Raw genomic sequence first — 16803 nt, forward strand, 5'->3', positions numbered from 1 at the left:
TGTTGAGAATTTTGCTGCAATAGTAATGGATTTGCCTTCATAAGTAACTTTGAACTTCCTTTTTTGCAGCTTTCAGTATTTTTTTTAAGGCAGAGTTTATATGTGTGACAGCCCTGGCTATTCTGAAATTCACTTTTTAGACCAGGCTGGCCTCGAACTACCAGAGATCCATCTCCCTCTGCCTCCCAAGTTCTGGGATTAAAGGTGTGTGGCACCACACCCAACACTCAGCTTTCAGTATTTTAATTTGTTCTGTAGTCTCAGCATTTTAACTATACTGAGACGTGGAAAGTTTCTTTTCTCAACATATCTGTGTGGGGTTCTATTTCCACGCCTCTAACATGTTTTTAGTACCAGAGATTAAACCTTGTGTCTCCTACACAGCCCAGTGCAGCATCACTGTTCTACACCTCCAGGCCTTATTCAGTGTGCTAAATACCTCCTTTACTTTCTGTTCATTTCTTTCCCTAGCATTGGGGAATTTTTGTGCTATAATTTTATTGAGTATGTTTTAGTCTACATCTTGACTGCATCTTCTACAGCAGAGTTGTGTGAATTTGCTCTGTTGTGTCTTGGAGCTCTTGAATGTTTTAGTCATGACTTTTTTTATTGTTATCTGGATGTAATACATCTTTAATATTGGCTTCAATCAACTTTTATTCTACTTGGTCTGGACTATAGATGAGGTTGTGCAGAGTTTTTATTTGATTTATTGATCTTCTCAATTATAAGGATTCTATTTGTATTCCTTCCCTTAGATTTTATCTCTTTGATGATTTTTTTTATTTATGTCTTGAATTTAGTTTTCCACTCATCTATTTATTTGTCCATTCTGAGGTTATTGACACATTTTATAATTAGACTTTTGAATTATTTGTGTAACATTTTTGTCATTTTGACAGCTTTGAGTTTAATTGTTGAAGAGTTGCAGCCTTTTGGAAAAGTCCCATTGCCTTCCTTAAAAATATTCCTTGTATTTATCCAGTTGTAGTTTGTTTTCTATTGTTGTATAAACACAATGACCAAAAGAAAAAGATTTGGGGGGGATCCAAGATGGCAGCGACAAGCATGCACCACTTTTGAGAGGCAGAGGATTGGAAACTCCAAAATAGGTGGGTGGAGGTGTAACTGAAGCTGGAAAATCGACATTGTAGCCTCCTGAAGTGGGGAGCAGGACATCACAGAAGTGTAGAACTTTTTGATTCGGGTCAAACGTTGACTTCTCTGGGAACAGAGAGGGGCACTTTCCTTCTTCAGGCCTCCTTCCTCCTCAGAGGAGCAGAGCCACAACTCCAGTGACACAGAACTTGGGGCCTGAGAACCGAGGCAGCAGAGGCGGGGACACTAGCACTTCAGACTCAGCAGCCACCATCACCCACTTGCTGAGCCCAAGATACTCATTACTATCCTGCCTGGGTCCTACGCCTGCAAGTGGCTGTCCGTATCTACTCCACAGAGCCTAACTGTATGAGCTGCTTAGGCCCTCAGTGGTGGAAACAGACTGTGCAGCCACCAAAGTCCGGCGGACCTGCAAAACCATCCAGGTGCACCAAGCGCCGAGCCATGGTAGTGGCTCCATAGGACTTCTCAGAAGGCACCTAGACACCACAGTTCTGCAGCCTCAGCTGGATTCCTGGGTACAGCAGCTGCAACGCCACTGAGCTGTCTGATCGCACATTTGGCTCAGCAGGTCCAAACCTGCCAGTAGAGAACAGGAGGAATCCCTGGGCTTTACGATTTGACCTACTAGAGAGTGAGTGCGCCCCCAAGTGCCTACAGAGCCCCAGATCCAGGGTGCTTCTAAGGTAGCAGCCAGACATCAGAAATCTTTCACCCACACACCCACTGTGTGAAACAGAGGGTTTCTTGGGACAGGGAAGCTCCGGGTCTGTGTACCAGTGGAGTTTAGGCAAATAACTTCTGGAGCTCAGTTAGAGACAAATACCAGTAGCCTGTAGGCCACTGATGTACTTAGGGAATTTGCGCACATGATCATCACCGGTGCTTGCAATAACTTCAGCACCTGCAACTCCTTCAGTGACCACAAGGCGCCCCTCCCTCACACTGAAGGCCTCTACATTCTCTAGCAGCCTGTCCCTCAAGGCAAACTTCCACGCACATGCATGCATACACACTTGCTTTCCTTTGTCCTTCGGCCCTGCGGACTTTCCTCCCACAGGTACAGCTGAAGCACCAATGCACACACTGAAAAGAACACACCCAACAAAAATCAGGAAATCATGGTTTCACCAGCAATCCCCCAAAGCAATGAATACTCCAATTCATCGGAAACACAGGAAAATGACCTTAAAGATATGCTTATCCAGTTATTGGAGTCATATAAAGAGGAAACAAACAAATCTCTCAGAGAAATAACCATGCAAGTACAGACAGTTAAAGAGGAAATTAACAAATCTCTTAAAGAATTTGCCTCCCAGGTGGAGGCAAAGAAAGAGGAAACAAACTCTCTGAGAAATAGCCATGCAAATACAGACAGTTAAAGAGGAAATGAACAAATCTCTCAAAGAATTGACCTCCCAGGTGGAGGCAAAGAAAGAGGAAATGAAAAAGCTCTCAAAGAAACACTGGCAAATATAGCCAAACAAATAGAGGGACAAGTAGAGGCAAAATTAATGGCATATAGAGAAGAAACGAACAAAAAATAGAGGCCATCATACAGAGACAGGAAGCCACATTCAAACAGATGAAGGAAATGGTGCAATACATAAAAGTAGAATTAGAATCAATAATGAAAACACAAACAGAGAAAACCTTGGAGCTGAAGAACTTAGAGAAAAGATCAGGAACCACAAAAGTAAGAATGACCAACAGAATACAAGAGATAGAAGAGAGAATCTCTGGTGCTGAAGATATGCTTGCAGAAATTGATATTTCTCTCAAAGAAAAAGTAAAATCGAAAAATCCCAAACACAAAACATCCAAGAAATCAAAGATGCCATGAAAAGGAGAAATCTAAGAATAATAGGAGTTGATGAAAAAGAAGATTTCATTCTCCAAGGTCCAGAAAAATATCTTCAAGAAAATCATAGAAGAAAATTTCCTCAACTTAAAGAAAGAGATGTCCATAAACATACAAGAGGCCTACAGAATACCAAACAGACTAGACCAGAAAAGAAAATCCTCATGTCACAACATTGTCGAAACACTAAATATATAGAACAAACAAAAGATATTAAAAGCAGCAAGGGAAAAAGACCAAGTAACATATAAAGGTAGACCTATCAGAATCATACCGTACTTCTCATCAGAAACTATGAAAGCCAGAAGGACCTGGGCAGATGTCATGGAGACTTTAAGGGACCACAGATGCCAACCCAGACTACTATACCCAGCAAAGCTTTCAATCAACATAGATGGAGAAAACAAAATATTCCATGATAAAACTAAATTTAAGCAATTTCTACAGAGCAAACCAGCCCTACAGAAGATACTAGAAGGAAAACTCTGATTCAATGAAAACAACTATACCCAAGAAAATATAGGATACAGATAATGTCCCTACAAAAATTAAAAGAAAACAAGCAATAAATCACAATAAGACCACCAACTTCACAATAATAGGTAACAACATTCAATGGTCACTATTATCTATCAACATCAATGCACTCAACTCTCCAATAAAAAGACACAGACTAACAATGGGTGCAGAAACAAGATCCAACATTCTGCTGTATCCAAGAAACACACGTTTGCAACAAAGATAAACCTTACCTCAGAGTAAAGGGCTGGAAAAATGTTTTTCAAGCAAATGGACCCAGAAAAAAAGCTGAAGTAGCTATCCTAATATCTAAGAAAATAGACTTTCAACCAAAATTAATCAAAAAAGATGTGGAGGGATACTACATTCTCATCAAAGAAAAAATCCACCAAGAGGACATCACAATTCTGAACATCTACGCCCCAAATACAAGAGGGCTTACATTTGTAAATGAAACAATATTAAAGCTTAAATCACACACTGATCCCAACACCTTAATAGTGGGAGACTTCAACATTCCACTATCACCAAGGGACAGATCATCTAGACAGAAGCCAAATAGGGAAATATAGGCACTTACAAAGGTCCTAATTCAAATGGACCTAATAGATGTCTACAGAACTTTTCACCTAAACTCAAAAGTGTATACATTCTTCTCAGCACCTCATGGAACCTTCTCCAAATTATACCATATAGTTGGTCAGAAAGCAAGCCTCAAAAGATACAAGAAGATTGACATAATCTCCTGTATTCTATCTGACCATCATGGACTGAAACTGAACCTCAACAACAATGGAAATAGCAAAAAGCCTACACGCTCATGGAAACTTAAGAACTTGATACTCAATGAGAGCTGGGTTAAGGATGAAATAAAGAAATTAAGGACTTCCTAGAATTCACTGAAAATGAAGGTATAACATACCCTAATTTATGGGACACAATGAAAGCAGTGCTCAGAGGAAAATTCATAGCACTAAGGGCCTTTAAGAAGAAATTTGTAACATCTCACACAAGCAACTTAATGGTCCAACTGAAAGTCCTAGAAAAAAAAAAGAAGCAGATACACCCAAGAGGAACAGAATGCTGGAAATAATCAAATTCAGGGCTGAAATCAATCAAGTAGAGATAAATATAACTATTCAAAGAATCAATGAAACCAAGAGCTGGTTCTTTGAGAAAATCAACAAGATAGACAAACCCTTAGCCAAACTAAATAAAAGGTAGAGAGAAACTATCCAAATCAGCAAAATCAGAAATGAAAAGGGGGACATAACTACAGACACTGAGGAAATCCAAACAATGATTAGGTCATATTACAAAAGCCTATCTGCCACAAAATTTGAAAATCTAAAAGAAATGGACTATTTTCTTGATAGATTCCATCTACCAAAATTAAGTAAAGCTCAGGTAGAAGGACTGAATAGCCCTATATCCCCAAGGAAATTGAAGCAATCATCATCAACAGTCCTCCTTCAAAAAAAAAAAAAAAAAAAACCCAAAACAACAACAACAACAAAAAAAAAAAACCCTGGGCCAGATGATTTCAGCACAGAATTCTACCAAACCTTTAAAGAAGTGCTAACTCCAATTCTCTTCAAACTATTCCACAAAATAGGAACACAGGAACTTTACCAAACTCATTCAATGAAGCCATAGTCACCTTGATAACTAAACCACACAAAGACCCAACAAAAAAGAGAACTTCAGACCTATCTCTTTTATGAACATTGATGTAAAAATACTCAGTAAAATACTTGCAAACCAAATCCAAGAAAACAAAAGATATCATTCACCATGACCAAGTAGGCTTCATCTCAGGCATGCAAGGGTGGTTCAATATACAGAAATCCATCAATGTAATTCACCATATAAACTGAAGGAGAAAAACCACATGGTCATCTCCTTAGATGCCAAAAAAATCATTTGACAAAGTCCAACACCCTTTCATGTTTAAAGTCTTGGAGAGATCAGGAATACAAGGCACATACCTAAACATAGTAAAGGCAATATACAGCAAGCCTATAGCCAATATCAAACTCAATGGAGAGAAACTTAAATCAATCCCACTGAAATCAGGGACAAAGCAAGGCTGCCCACTCTCTCCATATCTCTTTAACATAGTACTTGAAGTCCTAACTAGAGCAATAAGACAAGTAAAGGAGATCTAGGAGATACAAATTGGAAAGGAAAAGGTCAAAGTTTCTCTATTCGCAGATGATATGATAGTATATCTGAGTGACCCCAAAAATTCAACCATAGAACTCCTTCATCTGATAAACACCTTCAGCAATGTGGCTGGATATAAAATTAACTAAAAAAAAAAAAAAAAAAAAAAAAAAAAAATCAGAAGCCCTTCTCTATACCCAAGACAAAAGGGCCGAGAAAGAAATCAGGGGAACAACATCCTTCTCAATAGCCACTAATAACATAAAGTACCTTGCTGTGATTTTAACCAAGCAGGTGAAAGAGCTGTTTGAAAAAAACTTCAAGCCTCTGAAGAAAGAAATTGTAGAAGATATCAGAAGATGAAAAGATCTCCCGTGCTCATGGATCGGTAGGATTAACATAGTGAAAATGGCCATCCTGCCAAAAGCAATCAACAAATTCAATGCAATTCCCATCAAAATATCAATACAATTCTTACAGACCTTGAAAGAAAAAATCTCAACTTCATATGAAGAAACAAAAAGCCAGGAATTTCCAAAAGGATCCTGTACAACAACAGATCATCTGGAGGTATCTCCATCCCTGATCTCAAGCTGTACTACAGAACAATAGTAATAAAAACAGCATGGTATTGGCTAAGAAGCAGAAAGGTGGATCAATGGAACCTAATAGAAGACCCAGAAATAAACCCAAACAGGTATGAATACTTGATTTTTGACAAAGAAGCCAAAACCATTCAATGGAAAAAAGACAGCATCTTCAACAAATGGTGCTGGTCCAACTGGATGTCTACACATGCAGAAAAATGAAAATAGACCATTTTTTTTTATCACCCTGCACAAAACTAAAGTCCAAGTGGATCGAAGACCTCAACATAAAACCAGGTACACTAAATCGGTTAGAAAAAAAAGTGGGGAAGATTCTGGAACCCATTGGCACAGGAGACAACTTCCTGAACAGAACACCAACAGTACAGGCTCTATGATCAACAATCAATAAATGAGACCTCATGAAACTGAAAAGCTTCTGTAAAGCAAACGATATTGTCATCAGAACAAAATGACAGCCTACATACTGGGAAAAGATATTCACCAAACCTGTATCTGATAGAAGGCTATCATCCATCTGACAGAGGGCTGATATCCAGAATATATAAAGAACTAAAGAAATTAAAAAGCAATAAATCAAGCAATCCAATTAAAAAATGGGGTACGTAGCTAAACAGAGAATTCTCAGTAGAGGAATAGAGAATGGCAGAGAAACACTTAAAGAAATGCTTAATATCCTTAGTCACCAGGGAGTTGCAAATAAAAAAAAAGACCCTGAGATTTCACCTTACACCCATCAGAATGGCTAAGGTTAAAAACTCAAGTGACAATACATAATGGAGAGGTTGTGGAGAATTGGGAACCCTCCTCCATTGCTGGTGGGAATGTAAACTTGTACAACTGCTTTCTCAGACAATTAGGAATAGTGTTTCCGTAAGATCCAGCTATACCACTCCTAGGCATATATCCAAAAGAGGCTCAAGTACACAATAAGGACATTTGTTCAACCATGTTTGTAGCAGTTTTATTTGTAATAGCCAGAAACTGGAAACAACCCAGATGTCCATCAACAGAGGAATGGATACAGAAATTGTAGTACTTTTACACAATGGAATACTACTCAGCAATTAAAAATAAGGAAATCATGAAATTTGCAGGCAAATGGTGGGATCTAGGAAAGATCATCCTGAGTAAGGTATCCCAAAAGCAGAAAGACACACATGGTATATACTCACTTATATAGACCTATAAGATAGGATAAACATACTAAAATATGTTCACCTAAAGAAGATGAACAGGAAAGGGGACCCGGGGTAAGATGATCAATCCTCACTTAGAAAAACAAGTGCGATGGACATGGGAAGTAGGAGAAAACAAGTAACAGGACAGGAGCCTACCACAGAGGGCCTCTGAAAGACTCTACCTAGCAGTGTATCAAAGCAGATGGTGAGACTCATAACCAAACCTTCGGCAGAGTGCAGGGAATCATATTATAAAACGAGGAGGTAATATGTCTGGGAGAGGACAGGGCTCCACAAGGACAAAATATATCAGAGTACGGGGGTCCTCTATGATACTGTTTCTCTAACCAAGGACCATGTATGGATATAACCTAGAATGCCTGCTCGGATGTAGCCCATGGTAGCTCAGTATCCAAGTGGGTACCCTAGTAAGGGGAACAGGGATTATTTCTGACATGAACTCAATGACTGGCTCCTTTACCTCCCCCCTCCCAGAGGGAGGAGCAGCCTTGCTAGGTCACAGAGGAGAACATTGCGTCTAGTCCTGAAGACACCTGATAGGCTAGGGTCAGATGGAAGGGGAGGAGGACCTCCCTTATCATGGACTTGGAAAGGGGCAGAGAGGAGATGAGGGAGGGAGTGTAGGGTGGGATTGGGATGGAGTGAGGGAGGGAGCTACAGCTGGGATACAAAGTAAATAACCTGTGATTAATATAAAAAAGAAAAAGATTCATTCCATTAAGGGAAGCAAAAACAGGAATTTTAGGTAAGAACTCATGAAGAAGCTGTGCAGGAATTCTGCTTACTAGCTTGCTTCTATGATACTGCCTACTGTACTGCCTATACATACATACATATATATATATATATATATATATTCCTCTTTTATAGTTTTGTCTGCCTGCCTGCTTGTTTGTCTCTGTGTATTTGAGTCTATCTAGCCAATCGCTTCTCTTGAGGTTTTAATCCTAAAACTCAGAAGAACTCAAACAAAAAAACAAGAACAACAGAAACTAATCCAGCTATTTGAATAGAGTAACAGCAGTGATGTCCAATTTGGACCAGCAACTGTAAAAGTATTAAGGATGAAAAAGAAGGTGCAATGACACAAACTAAGAAGTCAGGATTAATAGAAACATTAACAGTAAAGCAATAAAAAGGGGAAAAAAGAAAGGGGAAAAGAGAAATAAGACGTAACGGAGGAAATTGAATAAAGCTGTGAAAAATGCTGTGCAGGAAACTGAACAAGACAGTAAAGCACAGCCATAGTCCTTCCTTGCTGAGGGCTAGAGGGTAGAGGTGCTCCGGGATTTTCTGCAGGCCTCTCATTTTGATGTTCAGTAGGAGTGTGGTGGGTGTTATGTGGCCTTTTCTTTCTCAGGTCCTGACAGGTAGAACCAGAAAGGGCTGTACAGGGGCTAGCCCTGCCCTTCCTTTCTTGCCAGGACATGCAAGCTAAGAAAATATCCTTTGCTGGCTTAATTCGCTCCATTAGTTTCTGTACACAGGTCCAGCAATTTAGAAAGCTTGAGAGTTGCCCTCACAGCCCTGCCCCATTGTCCAGGTCTGTGGTCTCCCCAGTCACATGTGTGTTCACAGGAGAAGTGCCTTGCCACTGCAAGTGTGGCTGGCTGTGAGAAATGCTCATCAGTGGCCTGCTTTCTCTAAATGTCCCCATGTGGCTCTGAGAATAGGCAAGTGTGCAAGTCAAAGCCATCTAGGCTGGGGGGAGGGAGGGACAAGGGTCCTGAGCGATCCTGCCTGCCCCTGCCGTGCTGCTTACACTTACACAGCTGGTCTAAAATCTCTTTCTAGAGGTTGGACTATGGTTCCCAAAGGGAAATGGCCCCCCCTTTCCTCTGCAGCAGCCTGCACTTCTTGCTTCATAGAGTTGTGTCCATGAATCTATGTTCGAATCATAGCCAATCCTTCCCCCACCCCTGCCTTGTGATCAGTCCTTTAATTAGTGTAGTGGAGAGGGAGTTTGTGACTTGTTAACATGCAAATGTTCATACTATTTTCTTATACTATTTTGTTCGGATGGGGTTGAGCTGAATGGTTGTACTTACATTTCTGATTTTAGTTACGTCTTCCTTATTTCTCTTCAGTCTAGCTAGAGATTTAACTAATCGGCATTTCCAAAGAAATAGCTTTTGGTTTCATTGATTTCCTCTATTTTTTTTTATTGATTTCTTTGTTCTAGTGTATATCATTTCTTTTTTTGCTAAGTATAGATTTAGTGTGTTTTTCTTATTTCTCAGTGTATGAAGCTGTGTTATTCATTGGTTATCTATTTTATTTCTTGAGATTTTAAGTATATTTCATGTGTATGAGTACTTTGCCTACAGGTATATATGTGTATCCTGTGTGCCTGGTGTCTGTGGATGTCAGCTCTTCTAGAACTGGAGTCAGTGATGTTTGTTGTAAGCCACCTTGTGGGTGTTGGGAACTGAACCTCTTGCTCTGCAAGAGCAACAAGTACTCTTTAACTGCTGAGCCATCTTGCCAGTCCCTCATTTCTTGTTTCTTTGTTTATTATGCTGAAAATTGAATTCACACCCGTTTGCATGCTAAGTATATGTTTCAGTATTGACATCCAGCATAAGACCCTTTATTTTCTACTTTGTAGGTACGGCCTTAAATGTGTCAGATAGATTTGGAGTCCAGAAGTGGGTGTTGAGTTCCTTGAAACTGGTCTTAAAGGCATGTGTGAATGCAGTGGTGTGTACTGGGGCCCAAATTTGGGTTCTCTGCAAGAGCAGTATGTGCTTTTAACTGTTGAGCTATCTCTCCTACCCTCTTATTCTTAAATGTTGGCAATTATTGTTACACACTTTTCTTGGATCACTGACTTCACTACATCTCATAAGTTTGTGTATGCTGTTCTTCTCTTTTTAATTTTTGTATAAATGTGTTCCAACATCTTTTCTTTGACCCATTGGTTGTTTAACAGCATTTTATTTAATTGAGAAAAATTTCAGTTCAGTTATCTATTTTAGTTTTATTTCATTGTGGACAAAGAGACATGCCATAAGATTTCAATCTTTTGAAATTTATTGAGATTTGTTTTATGGTCTAACATCTGGTCCATCTTGGAGAATGTTCCAAATAGACTTGAGAAGAATATGGGCTCTGGTCTCATTGGGTGGAGTGCTCTATATATGTCTGTTAGAGATAGTTGGTGTGCGATGGTTAATTTTATGAGTCAAATTGACTGGGCTAAGGGAAGCTCACATAGCTAGTAAAACATTTCTGAGTATTTCCTGTGATAGTATTTCTGGAAGAGCTCAACGTTTAAGTCAGTACACTGAGTAAAAATATTCCACTCTAGCCAATGTGGGTGGGCATTATCTAATCCATTAAAGACCCAAGTAGAACAAAGAGTTGAAAGAAGAGTCAATTCTTTATGTTTTCAGCTGAGACCCTACATTATCCTGCCCTCAGACTTTGGAGTGCCTGGCTTCTCAGTCTGAGACAGCCTTGGGTGGAAGACACACCACTAGCCATCTTAGTTTTCAGGCCTTTGGACTGATGCAGAGTCATCATGTCAGATTTGTTGCTTCTACAACTCAAAGATGTCATCTTATTGAATTTTATGGCCTCTAGATTCACTTATGCCAATTCCCATGGCGAGCCTCTATCCTTGACTAAGCTTTTGTGTTTGTTTGTTGCTGTTGAAGACCCAGCTAACATACACAGAACATTATATTGTTCTAATCCTTTGTTTCCCTATCTTTCTTGTCATTCTATTCTTGAAAGTTGGATTTTGAAACCTCCAATTATTTCATTTCATGATTTTAGTCAATTTCTTTTTTCAGTTCAGTCAGTATTTCTTTTTTATATCTTTTGAGATGCTGTTATAGAGTTCTATAAATAGTTATAATTGTTATACATTCCTGAGCAGTTGACAGTTCATCAAAATTCAGTATTCTGTTTCCGTGAACACTTTTGAACTTAAGACTGATTCTGGAGTAGTAATGCTAATCATTTTGGCTATCATTTACAGCAGTGGTTCTCGACCTGTGGGTCAATATCGCTTTGAAGGTTCAAACAACCCTTTCACAGGGGTTGCCTAAGACCATCAGAAAACACAGATATTTACATTATGGTTCACAACAGCAGCAAATTTTCAGTGATGAAGTAGAAATGAAAATAATTTTATGGTTGGGGATCACCACAACATGAGGACCTATGTTGAAGGGTCACAGCATTAGGAAGGTTGGGAACCACTGGTTTACAAGGAAACACCTCCCTCCTAGCTTTTCGTTTCCATTTTATTTGTTTTTGCTGCTAAAGCAAGTCTCTTGTAATCAGCATATACTTTAATTATATTTTTTGCTGTGTGTACGATATTAGAGAGTGAAACCAGGACCTCATACATATTAGGCATGTACTTTGCCACTAACCTACATCACTGCCTTGAATCATTACATTTTTTTCCGTGTTCTAATCTGTGCTTTTTTATTTGAATATTTTTTACTTTTAAAAAGATTTGCGTGCATGTATATGTGTGTGTGTGCATGCACAACTTTTAGGAATATGTTCTCTCTTCCTATGTGGGTTCTGGGGTTGAACTCAGGTCATGAGGCTTGGCTAGCAAGCTCCTTTCTTTACCTAGCTATCTCTCTGGCTCAGGTTCCTTTCTATAGTTCCTACTTGTTGACATTCTCAGTTTGCTCTTGTGTAGGTTCTTTTCCTGCACCTGTCTCTTCGATTGTATTTATGACAGTTGTTTAGTCTTCCTGTAGTAAGCCTGATGTCAGACTTCTTCAGATATATTGTCACTTTACTCTAGGCTCTACTGATTTTTCAATTACTCAGTGTTACAGCAATATTCTTTTGTACTGATGCTACCATACTTTGTCTATGAAGATGATTCCTTGTCATGTGTGGTCACTGAAGTCTGTGCTTCCTCATTCATGTTAAGTTAGTCTTTTGACATAAATCTATCTCAAATGCCAGGAGCCAATGAGAAACAAAGCATTTCCGTTTGCACATTGGCTTGGTGCTCTGGCTTTCCTCCTACATTAGCCAGGCTTTCACTTAGCACAGGTCTCAGGCAGTATGAAACCTGGGGGTCTTCTCAGGTGCTTTCTGAACATTTGTCTTGCCTTGTGAATTCACTTGTTTGTCTCAGTTTCTCTGGATGTATGGATACTTTTGCATGTCTCTGTTTCCCAGAGAAACTTTTCGCAGATTGTGTTCATGGATCTTATGGTCCTATTCTGTTTCAGTGACACTATTTCACCCTACTCATTGAAACATTCTTTCACCTGCAGTTTGTTTTAAAACAGTGCCCACTGCCCAGGCTGCAAGTAAGGCAAAACAACAGGGACCATCTTCTGCCAGTACTGAGGCAGCCCCCAGGGATCTGCTCTGCTTCCTCAGGAGCCAGGGACTGGAGTCCTATACCAGGAACACAAATTGGTGACTCTCTAGAACTAAGACCATCGGGGTGTCTCCTACTGATTTGAAGTTCTCCTTTTATGATCTTTTATGATCATTTATGATTCCTTTATGACCTGCTCAGTTGCTGTGAAGTTTTGACTGCCTTCCTGAATTTTTACAAACATGGACAGTTTGTGCTTGGTTTTTGATGTTTCTGTCAGGGGATGAAAGCTTGCAGCTGCCTATTCTGCCACTCTCTTAAGTTGATTGACATTTCCTTCTTTTGTAGTTCTGTAACAGGTGATTCCATCCCTCCATAGTAGCACACCATAGAGCAGTTTAATATTTTAAATGTTTTTGACCCCATTAGATTGTAGATTCCTTAGGATGAAACTATGTCTTAATAATCTTTGTCTTTCTTTCTTTCTTTCTTTCTTTCTTTCTTTCTTTCTTTCTTTCTTTCTTTCTTTCTTTCTCTCTCTCTCTCTCTCTCTCTCTCTCTCTCCTCTCTCTCTCTCTTTCTCTCTTTCTTTTTCTTTTTCTTTCTTTCTCTGAAAGGTTTTCTCTGTGTGGCACTGGTTGTCCTGACTTTGTAGATAAGGCTGGCCTTGAAATCACAGAGATCGCTGGCCTCTGCCTTTCCAAGTGCTGGGATTATCGGCATGCACCACAACACCTGGCTAATCTTTGTATTTATAATGGCTAGTTTAGTGCTTAATCTATAGCAGGAATTCAGTGTCTGTTAAACAGTTGAAAGAGAGTTGAAGGCATGGGGTGTTTAGATAACAGACTAGATTGGTGTCCTGTAGAATGGAGTATGAGGGAGAGGTGGACAGGAAACAGTGAGAGATGAGGCAAAGGAAAATATATAAAAGTAGATCACAAACCACCTTCCTATATCTTGTGAGAAGAATACTGGAGGAGGTAATGCTCAAGCAAGGATGGGTTCAAGGAAGGGTTAACCAGAATGAAAGATATATGAAAAAACCATATGGAACCATATTGTAACCCAAGTTAAAAATTAACTGGAGGGGATAGAACACATGTGGCATAAAAGAATTGGGCAGATCTGCTCTTTGGTCACCTCCTCCTGAGGGGGGAGCAGCCTTATCAGGCCACAGAGGAAGACAATGCAGCCACTCCTGGTGAGACCTGATAGACTAGGATCAGAAGGAAGGAGAGGAGGACCTCCCCTATCAGTGAACTTGGGGAGGGACATGGGAGGAGAAGGGAGAGGGAGGGTGGGATTGGGGGGGGAAGTGAGAGGGAGCTACAGGGGGATACAAAGTGATTATTAATAAACTGTAATTAATAAAAAAATTAAAAAAGAATGTAGAAGATAGGGCTAAACCAATGTAAGAAGCAGAGGGTAAAGACAGGGGATATGTAAAACAATCTTCTGGGCAAGAAATAAGCATTGTTATCACACTAAACACCTGTACCTTGTTTGTGTGAGAATTGCCATGGGATAAGAAGTGTTTCAGGGGGTCCTACACTTTACATCAGGGCTATTTATTACTGATTGATTCAAGGAGATGAAGAAATATCTGTGTTTTCAGTTGAGTGCTAAATGATGACCCTGCTAACCTCCAAAGGATACTTCCAATCCTGATCAAACAGATGACTTTGTTTAAGCTAAATGTGTCACAAAACTAAACAGAAAAACCTCAGAATTTTAAGAAAGTTCCTGGTATACATAAGAGGAGATGATAAGGACTGGTGGGAAGTAAGGGATAAAAGGAATAAGGAATAAGAAAGAGAGTAAGCAGAATACAATACATACATGTATGAAATTGTCAACTAACGAAAACTATTTGATAAAGAATGATTTCAAAGAAAATTAATGTAAACAGTTGTAATACACTTTTACTGCCTTACATTTATAAAGTATTTTACATATACAAAAAAATTGGGTAGATTCTGGGGCTTAAAGGTTTAAGTAGAGGTGGGGTGAGGGCATGGAAGGTAGAAGGGAGTAGAGGGTGAAATAATAGGAATTAAAAAAATATATAAAGTCTTATGGAAATCCAGTGAAATCCAGCTAATTAAAAAGTATGGGTTTGAGAAAGGAGTTTGGAAGGACATACACTACATCATTGGACAGTGCTGCTCTCAGAAGACATGGTTTATTAAACAGCAATATTAGTGCTAGGCAAGGATACCTCTCTTTGATTTACTGGTCAGGGAATGTTCAGCTCTCCTCTCTCCTCCTGGCAACAACACAGGCTAGCGTCTGTAGCGCTCATTTTTAAAACTCTACTTTATTTGGGGTGTTTAGGCCTCTATATCTTTTCCAACCTCCAAAGCCTTCATAGGTGAGAGGTTTGTGGGGAGAGGAGCCACAGACCCCTTTACTTCTCTTGGCTGTTTAGGGTAAGTGGGTTCTTTTAGGGCTCTACCAATCTCTGTCAACAGCAGATGCAGCCAGCAGTCTTTTCCACGCAGCTGCACCTTGAAGCATTTCTCTCTGTCTACTCCAAACCACCACCACACTGTTCAAAACTGCTAAATGCCACATGCCAATACTGCATGCCACGTCTTTTTTTTCTGGGCTCTCAAATTTATGTCCTCAGAGTTCTAGAGCACACCCCTCTCTGTTACGAGCTGGCAAGAGCCATGCCCCACACAAGACAATTAACAGCTATGGACAAACTATAGCCCAACTAAAACCCCACACTTGGGATGAAAACACATATCTGAATTTTTAAAGAAACCAAAACTTCCATTACAAGTGTCATGGCTCTGTGTTTTCTACCATAACCAAATTGTAAGACCCTATTGCTGGAGATGCTATGCACTGTAGTTGCAGGATATATGGAAATCAATCTCAAACTGACCAAGAGACTTTCTCTTCACTGGCTAGCCTTCATGGAACTACAAGGTGCTATTCAGACCATTGGGAAAAGTCACCAGTAGTCTTACTCAGCACAGGACTCTTCATGCTCCAATACTGATCTTCCTGGCAAGATGTGCGCACTTGTACAATAGTGGTATGACTGTTATGTGGATGACAACAACTTTCTGGTTGGATTTGGGGCTTGCACCATAGGAAGTAACCCATGCCTAGTACTGTCAAATAGATCAAAAGTTCATAGCTCTTTGTATATTGCTAAATGAACTGTTTTGATATGACTTTCTAAATTATTACATTTATACATGTAGATCTGTGTTAGTCTCAATCTTGGTTAGACAAGCTTCTTTTGATAGTGGGCAGCAGTTAATGCAGAGACTCATAATTTGCCAAAGTGTTTAGAATAAGTGACTCAGAGTTTTCAGCCTTAAATGGGATACCTGTATTCCTTTCATGCCTATCCCAGAAGCTCAGGGAGCATCACAATAAGAGGGAGGGGAAAGAATGTAAGAGTAAAAAAAAAAAAAAAAAAAAAAAAAAAAAAAAAAAAAAAAAAAACGGGAAGAATTCTGTGAAATGCTGTCTTCCAGACATGGCATGGCCGTCATACTCTTAAACTCATAGCAGCTATAGTTGCATGCACAAGACTTGCAAAAAGTCAAGCCAGTTAACATTCCAGCATGAGTGCTGGGACACATGAGGTTCTATTCCTAGCTGAGGAGCTTTTGATAGTTCATGGTCGCTGAGGGAAGGAAAATATTTTTCCCCCTTGGGGGTGTGGCAACTGGTAGGGTGTACATGCTCCAGTTGAAGCTCTACACCCATTTACTGTGTGTATATTGGTAACAGTAAGTAGACACAGTGGGGCATTGAAAAAGGAGAGAACATAAGGCTTGGAAGGGGGCTTGTTGGGTGGGGTATGGGAAGTTGGGAGGAGGATAGTACAAATGATAAAAATGCTGTGTATATAGCATTTTATCATCTACCTGCCCCAGGTCCCGCCTCTGAGAAAAAGGTATCGGACGGGTCTGATGCTCTTTGGGTGGATGACACCTAAATGAACATCTGTACAAAGTCCCAATTTATTTCTAATATCAGAGATCAGACCTC

This window comes from Meriones unguiculatus, chromosome X (genome assembly GCF_030254825.1).
Source record: "Meriones unguiculatus strain TT.TT164.6M chromosome X, Bangor_MerUng_6.1, whole genome shotgun sequence".
Lineage (NCBI taxonomy): Eukaryota > Metazoa > Chordata > Mammalia > Rodentia > Muridae > Meriones > Meriones unguiculatus.